The sequence below is a fragment of the Mauremys mutica genome, chromosome 1 (genome assembly GCF_020497125.1).
Source record: "Mauremys mutica isolate MM-2020 ecotype Southern chromosome 1, ASM2049712v1, whole genome shotgun sequence".
NCBI classification, from domain to species: Eukaryota; Metazoa; Chordata; order Testudines; family Geoemydidae; genus Mauremys; species Mauremys mutica.
This window is the reverse complement of record NC_059072.1, coordinates 13,370,757-13,383,711: the sequence shown is the minus strand read 5'-3', so window position 1 is coordinate 13,383,711 and position 12,955 is coordinate 13,370,757.

Here is a 12,955-nt window from a genome sequence, read left to right as displayed (position 1 = left end):
GTGTGCAGAAAAAGGGAGAGAAGGTTTACACTGAATCCTATGCTTTCCCTGTTGAACTAAACAAGTCTCTGGAAGAAATCACAGGTCTAAAGAATTGTATATAGTGAGACATTGGGAATGAAGCCACTGAGAGTGTGAAAAGCGGCAGAGAGGGTGGAGTTAGCAAAATGGCTGAGAAATCACAAGAGTAGTCGGTGGATGAGTAGGGCTAAGCCTAAACTAGAATATTAGATCCAACCCATCCGGCAGTACTTGTAGATTATTAATTATTATTATTATTATTATTATGTACTACTTTGTATTGCAATAGTATACAGGAGCCCCGGTCAGGGACCAGCACCCCTTGTGCGAAGTGCTATACAAAACCGTCCCTGCCCCAAAGAGGTGCCGGACTTTACTGTGCTCAGTGGGATTGCACAGGTTTAACAGAGAGTAGAACTTGGCCCTGAACTTGAAACTTAATTACCTCAAGAATGAGGAAGAACGAAATCCAGCCCACTCTCCTCCAGCCACATTGGCTCAGTCGTGCTTCCAGTGATGAGCCAAAAGTGGTAAGAATTTATTTTCGTAACTGAAGTCAGCAGATGTAACCCCAAATAAACACAGGGAGTGGCAGATCTGCAGTGCAAGGAGGTTTGATGCTTGTAAGGTTCCCCTGTGAGTGTCCCTCTTGATTTTATCATCATGCTTGTCAGCAGGCTCAAAAGAGAGACCAAAGGTTATGAATGGCTATAGAGACAGAATTGCTCTCTTACCTCTTTTTCTTAGAAGTCATTTAGTCAAGTTGTAAAAGCACATTGGACCTCGATGGCACGCCCAATGTGCATAAGGAATATTAGCATGAGTAAGGGTTTGCACAGTTAGATGACAGTAAATGTACTTTGTTTGTGGTAGAAATGTCACGTAGCCAGTAGTTTTAATGCAAAACGTAAGCAATATGAGTCACACAGCAGGCTCTGTGAGTGGCCTGCATGCTGTTCACATATATGTAGCCGAATTCCGAGAAAGATTCAAATTGAGATTAATGGCCAGTTTGACACTCCGATGGACTTTTTCAAACACAAGCACATTCAGTTCATCTTTAAGAATCAGAAGAGAAATTCTGTTCTTGGGGTCCTTGCTTGTCTTTCGAGAGACAGTCATGTCAATGCTGCATAATCTGCAGTCCTGTAATCCATTAGCCAACAACACTCCCAAAGATTCCAGCCCATTGAAGATAAGGGAGCACTTTCTTGCTTAGGGGCAGGGGAGGGGAGAATAACAAAAAGCATGTCAGCTCTTTTACGCTTTTTCAACAAGATATTCAAAATGTTCTGGGCGAAATCTTGAAATCAACGGGATTTTTGTCATTGATGTCATGGGGGCAGGATTTCACCCCCTGACTATATCAAAGCATTTGAACTGAAATATGGAAGGGGTGTATGCATGCATGCAAATGACTAGTGCAATATTTTTTTAATCACATATTCTTTACAAAGACAAAACTCCGATGAATGTCAATGATAGTTTTGACTTTATAAGCAGTATCGTTTGGGGATCTATGCAATATATTTAAAACGGTCATTTACGGCTTCATGCTGCAGCTCTGACTCACACTTAAATGGACTAGTTCTTGCCTACAAGAGTCATCCCGTTGACTTCATTGGGACTACTCACATGAGTAACGGTTGGAGGATCAAGCCCTTCTACATTGAGAATTGGACAAAATTGAGCCGTACAGCTCCCATTAAAGTCAATGGGAGATGACAGTTCTGTAGCTATAAATTTATAGCCTGTACGGTTCTGAAAATGTAGGGGTAAAATGACTGTTTAAAGGCCAAGTACTATGTGTTACACTCATACAAACCCCATTAACTTCGGTGGAGTTGCATAACTGTGAATGAAGGTCAAATACAGCCTTAAGAATCCACCTGTATGATAAATTCTTGAATATAACTTCATAAATCATCAAACATTAGGAGAAGCAGAACTAATTTCCAGTATCTGTTTTAACAAATAACAAAAAGGGGGAAAATCAGTCTCTTTTGGTGCCCCCCTAAGCAAAACAAATGGTGCCAACCAGTAGCTTTTAGTAATGTTTACAATTGGCTATCCCTTTGGCTCTTTCAGTGATTAATCGGAGATATAGAAGTAGGTAAACACTGTGCTATTAGCTTGTCTTCTTTGTATTCTGATATAGACCAAACTTTGCAAAGCCCATGGGACAAGAAACCCTTAAAAGTTCAGTGTCTGGGAATTTCCTTCTTGGGGAAAAGTTATAGCTCTAATGCATTTGATTATATCCTGTCTACTTTTCCAGAGACTGTATTAATATACTGGAAAAGTCCTTGCAGAAAATCAACTTGGGTGAGGATGAGGTGTGAGCATGTGTTGGGGACGGAGGAAATGGGAGATTCTTTTTGAAAGAATAATAATCAAATCTAATCTTTCCTTCCAAGCTTTAAGGGAAAAACACGGCAATTAAAATAAATTAACTAAAGCTCTGAAATTCCTTCCCAGTAGCTGACATACCTATGTGATTACGATAAATAAAGGTTACTAAACTAAGAACTTCTTTTAATTTCTTTTTTAGTTGATTCATTTAGTGCTTCTAAAGGAATTGCCAGTTTTTACAATCCAGAGTTCACATACAGTACAGTTCATATTCAGATGATGTTATGTTAATTGTAGTTCAACTCAGCATCTTACTTAGAGAAGTAATAGTGGAAAGACTGGTCTAAAGTCAGCTGTGCTAAATGAGAAAAGATGCCTACAAACATGTAGAAATAGACAATGATCGAATTCAAAGACAATATAAGTTTGAGCAGGTAGAAAGCTCCCTTAAATCCGAGGAAGTTCAGATAGCTTGATGAGCTAGAAAAAATATTATTTTAATTTCAGTTCTTTATTAAACGGAGTGGAGAAAGATCTAGAAAGCTGGGGTGAAATCCTGGCTCCACTGATATTAACACAACTCCCCTTGACTTCCATGGGGCCAGGGTTTTAAGTATCTCATGGACATGCACAAATTTAACCGCAAACATGAATGTCTTCCATAGACTTTACTTATGTTTCAGAAACATCCCACTGTTGCAGGAAGCATGGCCCAGTCAATTGGGCACTGGTATGAGAGCTGGCCTGGAAGACCTTGGTTATATTCCTGAATCTACTACTGAGCTGTTGTGTAGCTTGGTGAAAGTCACTCAAAATCTGTGTCTCTGTTTCCTCTACCACTGTTTCTCTCTCTTGTCTACTTATATAGTAAACTTTTAGGGGAAGGGACTATCTCTTACCATTAGTGTTAGTAAGTGCTTAGCACAATGGTTTAAGATGAGGCTTCTAGATGCTACTGTAATAAAAATAATGTTAGCCAGACAAAGCATATCAAATATACGTGGACATATCCTAGCATTTATATGGGGGAAGAAAAACCCCAAAGTTTATTCATGCTGCTTCATGTAAACCTATAGCAAAGATGGACCACCCCATCTCATATATAATATTATATTACTGAGCATGTCACCTTAATGTAGTAGTAGACTAGATGCATTTTAATTTTTAAAAAAAGAAGAAAAGAAAAAAAACACCCAACCTTGGATCCTACTGGACCAGGAAGAATGCAATAAAAATAAAAAATAATTTTAAAATGCCATGGATAAATAAAAAATACCGTCTGACACAAGCCTATCATGATCTTGTTGGCATAGGTTAAAGTTTCTAGTTCTAGTTTTAAGTGCTTTCTTAGATTTAGGCGATAGTGCCCCAATATCACATTTACGGGTGACAGCCAGAGTGTTTCAAAGGAACTTGAAAACTATGACCAAATTTGACTATATTTCAATCAAGTGTCTCGAAATGTTAGTGATGGGAAAACTGACTCAGCAACTAAAAACATTACCAAGACAGACAAAAAATAAAACAAATATCTAGATGTAGAGCTTCCGTCTATTGAGTTCTGAGATAAGAAGTAGCATCCGCACTAAATAATTAAAAAACATTGACGTAGTTTCTTGGAAGATTGTTTTGAGCTATGGAGGGATTCTTTTCATTGGCTTCAGTAGACTTTGGCCAGGGCCTTATATGGGTGGGTCAGAACTGTGCATGAAGCAGATCACGTGAAGAGTTCCTGATCACTATGAGAATGAGACCTGACAAAATGGAATGGACCCTTGCAATTTAAGAAAGAGCTAAAAGGAGAAGAACTGGTCCAAAATGGAACGTTTTTTTCATCTAATTGTTTGTGACAAATATATTATGTCAAAAAAATTCAAAATTTCTCAACCAGCTTTAAAGAAAATTAATTACCTCTGTGTATGATTCCTATTGATGTCATGATAGATCAGCAGATGCAAGGAGTCAGAAGAGCTGCTGTTCTGGAATACAGACATCTATTTTACTTCTCTGTCAATTTAGTACATTTCCACCCTGTTCTCCTCTCATGAGTCTTGCATGAGTCATGATAGCTCAAAAAAAGTTCTTTGCATGATTCTGATAGTAAAATGATAGTTGAAATAAAAAGAAAACTAATAATGGACATATGTAACATTTTGGGGTTGTTCTTACCCAGACCTGAATATGTGACTCCCACGTCACAGAAAATTAATATATCTATCAATGGGAATTTTATTTAGCCCCTCTGAATCCAGGTAACTGTGAAAAATTAGCTTTTTCCAATATGAGCAGTTTAAAAGTGTAGATCTCTTCTCTGGAAGCATTGTAGACTGATCATTAACAGTGCCTTGACTTTTATAGGGTCTCCGGAATATGAATTTGTCTGTAGCAAAAGCACATTCGTAGAAATAATGAAAGGAGTCTAGGTCTACTAAAAATACTATACTACCTGTTACGTTTGGCACACCTCCTCTAGTTCTTGCCTCACAAATGTTGATAAACATATATCTTTGAAGTGCCATGCCGTATATTATTTCTGTTCGTGATCACAAGTCTGAATTTAGTATTAAAAACAACAACAATGCATTAAACTAGCATTAAAAAAACTATGCATTAAAAATAGTGTTAAAATAATGAGTGAATAAGTGCATGCAGGTTCAATTCTGCAAGCAGTTACTTGTTCAGCATGCTGTAGAAACCTTTCATGACATGATTCAACGTTACAAGAAGTCACCAGTACATTAAGAGCCTGATTTTAATCTCATTTATGGCAGTGTAAATCAGGGGTAACTCTAATGAAGTTAATGGAGTTATTCCAGCATAAGATTCGAATCAGGTCCATAAACTATACATGAACTCACACTGAGAAGTGTATACCCATTATTATCCTTGTAAAAAAGTTTTATCTGTCTGTCCTTCATTTAAAAAAAATGTTTCCAGCATTTTCCTAATTTAGGTTTAGATGATCTTGAAATCTCACAAGATTTTCTCCCAAAATGGCAGAATTTTCCTAAGAACAGCTCATCCAAAAAGATTACATCCAGTTAGGGGTTGTAATCTGACAGGAACAGTTTGGGAGACTTTGTTGTTAGTGAATCTCACCCAAATTATTACCCTAATTTGATCTTGAACCCAAATTCTAGCCTCAATCATCTAAGCCAGATTTGTTTCCACACAACATGAAGAGAATCTATTACAATGCCATGTAAATATTCTCATAGTGTGATATTTTATGTGGGGAGAGAGTCCAAGGTGTCTGGGCAGGGGATAGATACAACGGCAGTCATTCCACTCGCCTGAGCCCAAGGTCTGCTTCATGTTAGTACCACAAGTGTTGCTAGCATCCCCAGTGCAATTGGGAAGGGGAAAAGTCAGTGCTTAATTTGTAATGAAAGAGGTGCCGGGGCTCAAGCAAGTTTTTTACATTCATAACGGATGTAGCAAGCCCAGAGGTGCTGAGGCTATGAACTGCCACGCCCAGAGGTGCCGGAACTATGAACCACTACGCCCAGAGGTGCTGGGGCTCTGAATGCCATGCCTTGAGGTGCCGGAGCTCAGCCCTGGCAAGCCCCAGCACAAATTAAGCACTGGGGAAAGGCCATGATTTGCCCATACTCCAGCACTCGCCAGCATGAAATTCAGCCAATGGGCTCCTCCTGCGCTCCAGAAGGCCCTGAGATTGTTTGAGGCAGAACGACTACATGATCTCCCTCTGGGGCTCTGTGGGTATGTCTACATTGTAATATAAACCCAGGTTTGAACTCAGGGTCAAACCTAACCCCCCTCCGTCTATATACAAATTGCACTAGCTGAAGGCTCACACTGAGAGTTCCAGGACCCCACAGAGGTGGATGGTCTGCGCCTGGGTCAAGAAGGGACCAAAGGTTCAAGCCTTATTGCTTTGCAGTGCAAATGCAGCCCCAGTGGACTTGTGTTCAGGGATCCCATCAAAAGCAACTCACAATTCCAAGGGCCAACTTTCTTTGTGCTCTAGAGAGTCAAGTTTGGTGGACAGTCAAGTTTTCCCACACTGCGCCGTAAACAAAGCACTAGAGTGGCCACATTTTGGGAGGACAATAAGTAGTCTGGGATATTGGTGGTTGGACTCAGTCCTGAATAATACTATGTAGATGCTGGAACCCCAGGTTGGGACCCAGGATTCAGCAGTTCTTAACCAGGGGTTTCAAATGAGTGTAAATGCTCAAGCCCTAGGTAACAAACCCAGGTTCTACTAACTCCACTTCTATTAATTCTGACTTTACATTGCAGTATAGACATACCCTGTGCCTCTGCAATGCTCCATACCAAGGACTTTGCCTTAAAGGCACAATTGTTCCCTGAATGTAAAGCAATGTTTCTTTCCCTATATGTTTAATCCATCTGCTGGTAAAAACACAAGAGGATGCCACAAAGCTAGCAACACATTTTGTAAGAGAAAGTGTATAGAAAATAGCTGCTTGGGAACAAAGGGGGTGGATCCCATAAAACACAGGTAGGAAATAAAACAAGAGGGATGTGAAATTCTGACTTCTTCCATGAATGAGAAGTTATCAAAAAAAAACCATGTCCTTTAAATTTTATGTATCGGAACAAGCCCATTCAAGGCACAACCTGAATTTTACTGTGACTCGGGGAACAAGGCATGGAAGTTGCTCTCGGCAACAAGCCAGCAAATGCAGTGGGAAACATTTGGATGAATAGGGTGATATTCTGTGCTGTACCTCCAAGTGGGACTTATGTCATGCTCCTACTGAAATCAATAGCTCTGCCAATGAACTCCCTAAATGTTCATGTTGCTTCCTCCCCTCCCCGCAAAACAACTATTTTTTTTCACCATCCTGTGCCTCTGACCTTTCCAGTTCTAACAGGAAATGGAAGGAGGGTTTCAGAAAAACATGAGAAAGGCTGCTTGATCAACATTTTAACTCAATTTTGATGAGCTAAGAGGCTTGGATAATTCAGAAAAAGCATACGAAATGCTAGGAGGTATTGAGACTGAATCTCTGATCTATCTAAGGTTCACCCATCTCTAAGCCCCTTAAAACTAGCTTTACTCTAGTGGCGAGTTCTTAGACATAGCAGTCAGTCTAGCTTTCTCTCCTAAGCTCCTTAAAAGATGTCTTCAGCATGATATTATTATTGTTTTGAAGAAGAGGGCTCGGGGTATTTGAAAAGAACAGTGTCATGCACTACTAAGCCCAGAACTTTGCAAAGCAAGTTCATAAATCAAGCTGACAGTAAATTTTTAACAATGTATAAACTCAGGAATGAGTAAGAGTCTAGTTTATTTTACTGGGGGTGATGATAGCTGAAAAGAATGCTGTAGAGTGGTATGGATAACATGGTGGCACACCTGTAAACTACCAGACTGAAAGAGAGGACTGTCTGCATTTCATCATTCCACAAAACCCCCCACTACAACACACCCTACCTGGAGCCTAGCTGTCCTGAAAATCAGTAAGTTACAGTGTATACCCTGTCAATCTTGCTCTCAATGATTATGTACTGCCATGGTATGTGCAAGTTTTATATAGCAATTACATCCTTTGTGACTTTATAATTACAGTATTAGGAGGTCAAAGACAGAGGAACTTTGCCAACCGCATTGATTCTAAAGGCTAGCCTGAACAAGATACAGATTTGCATTGGCCTTGTAACATTTTAAATATATACACATAGTGCAATTTCTTCAAGAGGCCACCCTTATTAGGCCAGAAGTGCTGGGCCAGATTCTGATCTGCTATAATAGGGCAAATCTGGAGTACCTACCTAGATAACTAGTTTGGGGATTCAGTCATTATGTGTAAATCCTATAGAATGGGATAGAGATTAAGGGTAAAATTTTCAAAAGCACCTAAGTAATTTAAGAACCTAAATCCCATTGACTTTCAATGAAATTCAGGTTCCTAAGTGCCTAAGGGTGAATCTTCACTAGGAAAAAGGGTACGTTCTTCATTTGAGTTAGCTAACATGAGGTAAAATCCCAGGGAAGACAAGGCAATTTGTAGTTTTCAGCACATTAGCAGGTTGAATTAAAGACTTTGGGGGAGCTTACGGTTTATCTCGACCTGCTAACTCATGTGAAAACTACAAATCGCCTTTTCTTCGCTAGGTTTTACCTCCTGTTAGTTACCCCATGTGAGATAAGATGAGCTATGAACACACCTTTTTCTCTAGTGAAGAAAAGGCCTAAGTCACTTTTGAAAATGGGTCTTAGATTCTTAAGTTGCTTAAGTGCTTTTGAAACTTTTACCCTAACCCGACAATAGATTTTTACAAAATGTACTTTAAAGCCCGTGGCATTTAATAGAAAATACTCAACTTTTAACAAGTTTTTTAAAACCTCCAAATAGAATCCAATAGCAGGAGTATAATGTATTAAATCCTATAGCATGGTCCAATACTAGAGTTGGCATTTTCTTATAAATTCTGTAGGGCTTCTCCATAAGAGACTGGAATGTGATAAGGAACTTTCACCTCATAAGGGAATGACAGCATTGATTGCTTAACTCAGGAGAGTGGTCTTCTAATAAAGGTAGATCAGAACTTCGCTTAAGGAACTGGCTTGGATCCCAGAAACACCACTGGGTATTCTATTCAGTGATAAGTTATTCATGGAGTTAATTGAGAGCTTGAATCATATATTCGAAATAACAGCATAAGGCACAGCCCTCACATTTCAAGGTTTTCAAGTTCTGTTGAGAATCCTCACACAGTCTTAAGGCCAAGTTACACTCTCTGACACACTGGTGTAAATCCAGAGTAACTCTTGTGATGTTACTGGTGTTACCGTAGATCTGCACCTCCTGATGTCTTAAAATTCTATGGGTCAGGTCCTCCACGGGTGTAAATTGTCATAGCTGCACACTGGAACTATAGCACTTGACACCAGGTTAAAATCTGTCCCAACCTGTCCTGCACTAAAGAATTTTGGTGGTTGTTTTTAAACAGGAATTCCTTGTTATCCAATAGAAGTCACCCTGTGGCGCAGGCAATCCCATGATGGGTAGATGAAATTTTACGTCTCCAGACTGCAGATGTATACAGCATAGGAAAGGAGCTCTCTATTAAATGCTCTGGACCTGAGCCTCATTTACACTAAGGCTATTTAGCACCATCAGTGCAGCATTAAGGAGCCTTGAAGTGCGTCTAAGTGTAATTAACACATTACATTAGTAACCGTCTATTTTCATTATCTGCACCTCTTGTTTAGACTGAGTGGGTTTTTTTTATTATTATTATTTCCTCGTGATATCTCTTTACTTATCAGATTTCTCATGCTCTCAAGATAAGATTTTGCAGGTTTCCATTTGAAAGCAAGACAAACAGCACTAAAGAAATTTGAAAATGAAAGGATTTTAATCAAGGGGATCTCTCAAAGTGTGAAACTAAGCAGAACCCACAATGTACCTTTCAGAATCGTTTTCATTCAGAATTTCTCACTGCAAAACAATCAGGGCCTGATCCTGTTCTCATTTAACCAAGCAGCAAGACACCAGTGGCTCCAGGTTGGGGCCTTAAAGGATTATTTGTTGGCAGGGCTGATAAATCCAGGTACTTAATTTACAATCGCAGGCTGGGCTTTTCAAAGGAGACTGCAGCCTGATCCACACTATAAAAATCACACTTCCTAGCCTGTCACTATGCTGACAAAACCTTCCATGCAGATGCAACTATGCAACTATGCTTCTGTCAGCAAAGCTAATGTCATTCAGGAATGAGATGTTACAAAGCTGGCAGACTTCTGCCTTCTGTCAGCATATGCTGTGTCTAAACACGAGGGGGTATCCTGGCAGAGCTATGCTGGCATTGACTCTGTAGTGTAGACATGGCCTATGTGATTTACACTCTCACCCTTAGTGAATTTGCTTTATGGAGAATGGTGATCAATAGACGGAGACCAAAGTGCCCGATCCAGCACAGAAGAAGTACAGCATGGGCAGTAGACACACACATAATAAAATGGGTTTAGGAAAGGTATTTCTTCTTTTGTCATCCACCTTTGTTTGCAGAGGGAGGAGGAACAGATAAAAATAGTGGGGAGAGGATGGAGTTGGGGATGAAAAAATATATACGCTTAGTCTTAGACAAGATACAATTTTATGTTACTCAAATCACAAGGCCTAAGGGAGATGATGATCCATGTCAGCTAACAGTGGTTTGATTCATGCTCAAGCTGAGTTCTTAATACAGCTGAGAGATACAGCAACGAGAACATAATACCAAGAGAAAGGATGGTCCAGGCGTTCTATTTCCTTCTTTGCTACAGCTGTCCGAGGCGACATTGGGCAAGTCACTTACCCTCTCTGTGCCTCAGCTCCCTATCTGTAAAATTAGAAAAATAGCACAGTCCTACATCACAGGGCTGCTGTGGGGATAAATGCATTAAAGATGTTGAGGTGCTCTGATACTAAGGTAAGGGAGACCACATAAGATAGATCTTGGTTTAACTATATACAGGAGCAACTGAGATGAAAGACTGGTCCAACATTTAGTAATCAGGCCCTAAATTATTCCTTGCAGTAGCACCTATGAGCCCCAGACATGGACCGGGTCCCCACTGAGCTCAGTCACAGCACAAACATGGAACAAAAAGCTGATCCCCATCCCAAGGAGCTTGCGATAATAATTTGTTAATTAATTTGGTGTCCATTAACTAGACTAAGGGCTACAGAAGTTTGCCAACTCCACCAGTATATTTCAACTGTATTCTGAAAGGACCATAGAGTCATGGAAATGTAGGATCAGAAGGGACCTCAAGAAGTCATCTAGTCTACCTCCTGCACTAAGGCAGGATTAAGTATACCATGTCTAATGGTAGAGTGGTTAAGTCTCCAGGAGCCACTAAATCCTTGGCCACTTTACAAAGATATTGATTAGTGTCAACTGTGGATATGGTTTCTGTAGCACATACATGCCCAGTAAGAACTGGACTGAGACTTACCAACGCATTTCACAGAAGCCACTAGATTTAAACTTTCAGCCACTATCAACCTGTGCTGAGGACTTACAGATGAAGGGGCCAGATCCTCAAAGACATCTAGATGCCTGACATCCTTGGAGGATCAGGGCCAAGGAGACTCTGTGTTCAGTTACTGTTGCTGGGCCACACATTCCTCCCACTAAATAAAACGCAGCACCTCATTGTTAATAATAGACCCAGCTGAATTCTGCAGATTCAGTATCTGTGAACATTCCTTCAAATTCTGTTGGGTTTAATCAAGTTCCCCGAACCTTTTCATTTGCTTTTCATGACTATTTTTTAGAATGAGTTTTTGTTGACACAAATATTCAGGCAATGACTGTTCTTTATACAAATATGTACTGTTCACCAGGGTGTTTGTGTGTAACAAAATGATTCACTCTTTAGTAGACATTCACTCTTTGTCATTCATTATTTGTGAGTCTCTTGTTTGAAAAGTTCTGTTCATCTGATCGGGGCGGGAGGGGAAGAATACCACCATGTGACCAATCAAGCACCATGAATAGTATGCCACAGAATCAGAATGCTTTGTCCAAATTACATGGCAAATACTTATTCATAATATCTGCTAAGTGCAGGATCAGATCCCAAATAATCAGCAGGCAAAAGAGAGAGCTATCTGTTGAGTTCATGTATTAAAAAGAACTATTTATTAATCACTATTATTATTGCGTTATTATGAGTATTATTTAAACCCTTTCTTAATAAAGGGAGCATCTTAGGCCCAGCCTCAGAAAGAAGGGCTCAGAATTAACTTCAATGGAGCTGTGCCAATTTATGCCAGCTGAGGATGTTGCAATTATGGAAATAATGTTTAGTAGTATCATCTGTGGGGAAAAGGCATGGAAAATGGGTATGTGCTTCACCTCTGAGTTTTCTCCATGGTTGTTCTGGCATCAGGGTAGGATTTCTGTCCTTGCTAGAACAGACTGTGGGGCTGCCCTCCCAAGACCTGCAGAATTCTCAGGCATCAGTGGAAGAGCAGGGCTATCTTTGCACATGCCGCTGTGCCTTCACTGATGGCCCCTCTTTCCTGGCAGCACTGCTCCTATGGAACTGGCAGAGCTTGCTTAGGCCACCAGTCCTGCACTGTGATTCACACAGACAGACTGCTGCACAGAACTGCCCTGTTTTCACTGAAGTCAATGGCAAAGCAGTCCACCTTCCTAGATCATGACGCAAGATCACTCCTTTAAAGGGCTAATTGCCACTGCAGCTTGGGGGTGGACAGCACAACCTAGGGTTTTATTATTGTTCCACCATGAGCAACTCAGGGTCAGTGGGCATCATCTCCCCAGCTGGCCCACCTCTTCCCATCCCCCCAAGTAGATCTCAGGACCCAGTAAGCATCCACAGAGCTTCAGGGGGGAAACAGGAAGGAATACTGCCAAGAGGCTGCTGATTCCTACCCAGAAGACTGGGGAGATCTATGTGTGAAGAAGTCACCCTTGGTATGGATGCAAAGAACACAATCGGGCCCTATTACTGAAAATTGGGAACATAGGAATTATCACATGTTATCAGACCCATGGTCCATCAAAACTAATATCCTGGTACCAACATGAGGTGCTTCAGAGGATGATGCATGAAATCCCACAGCAG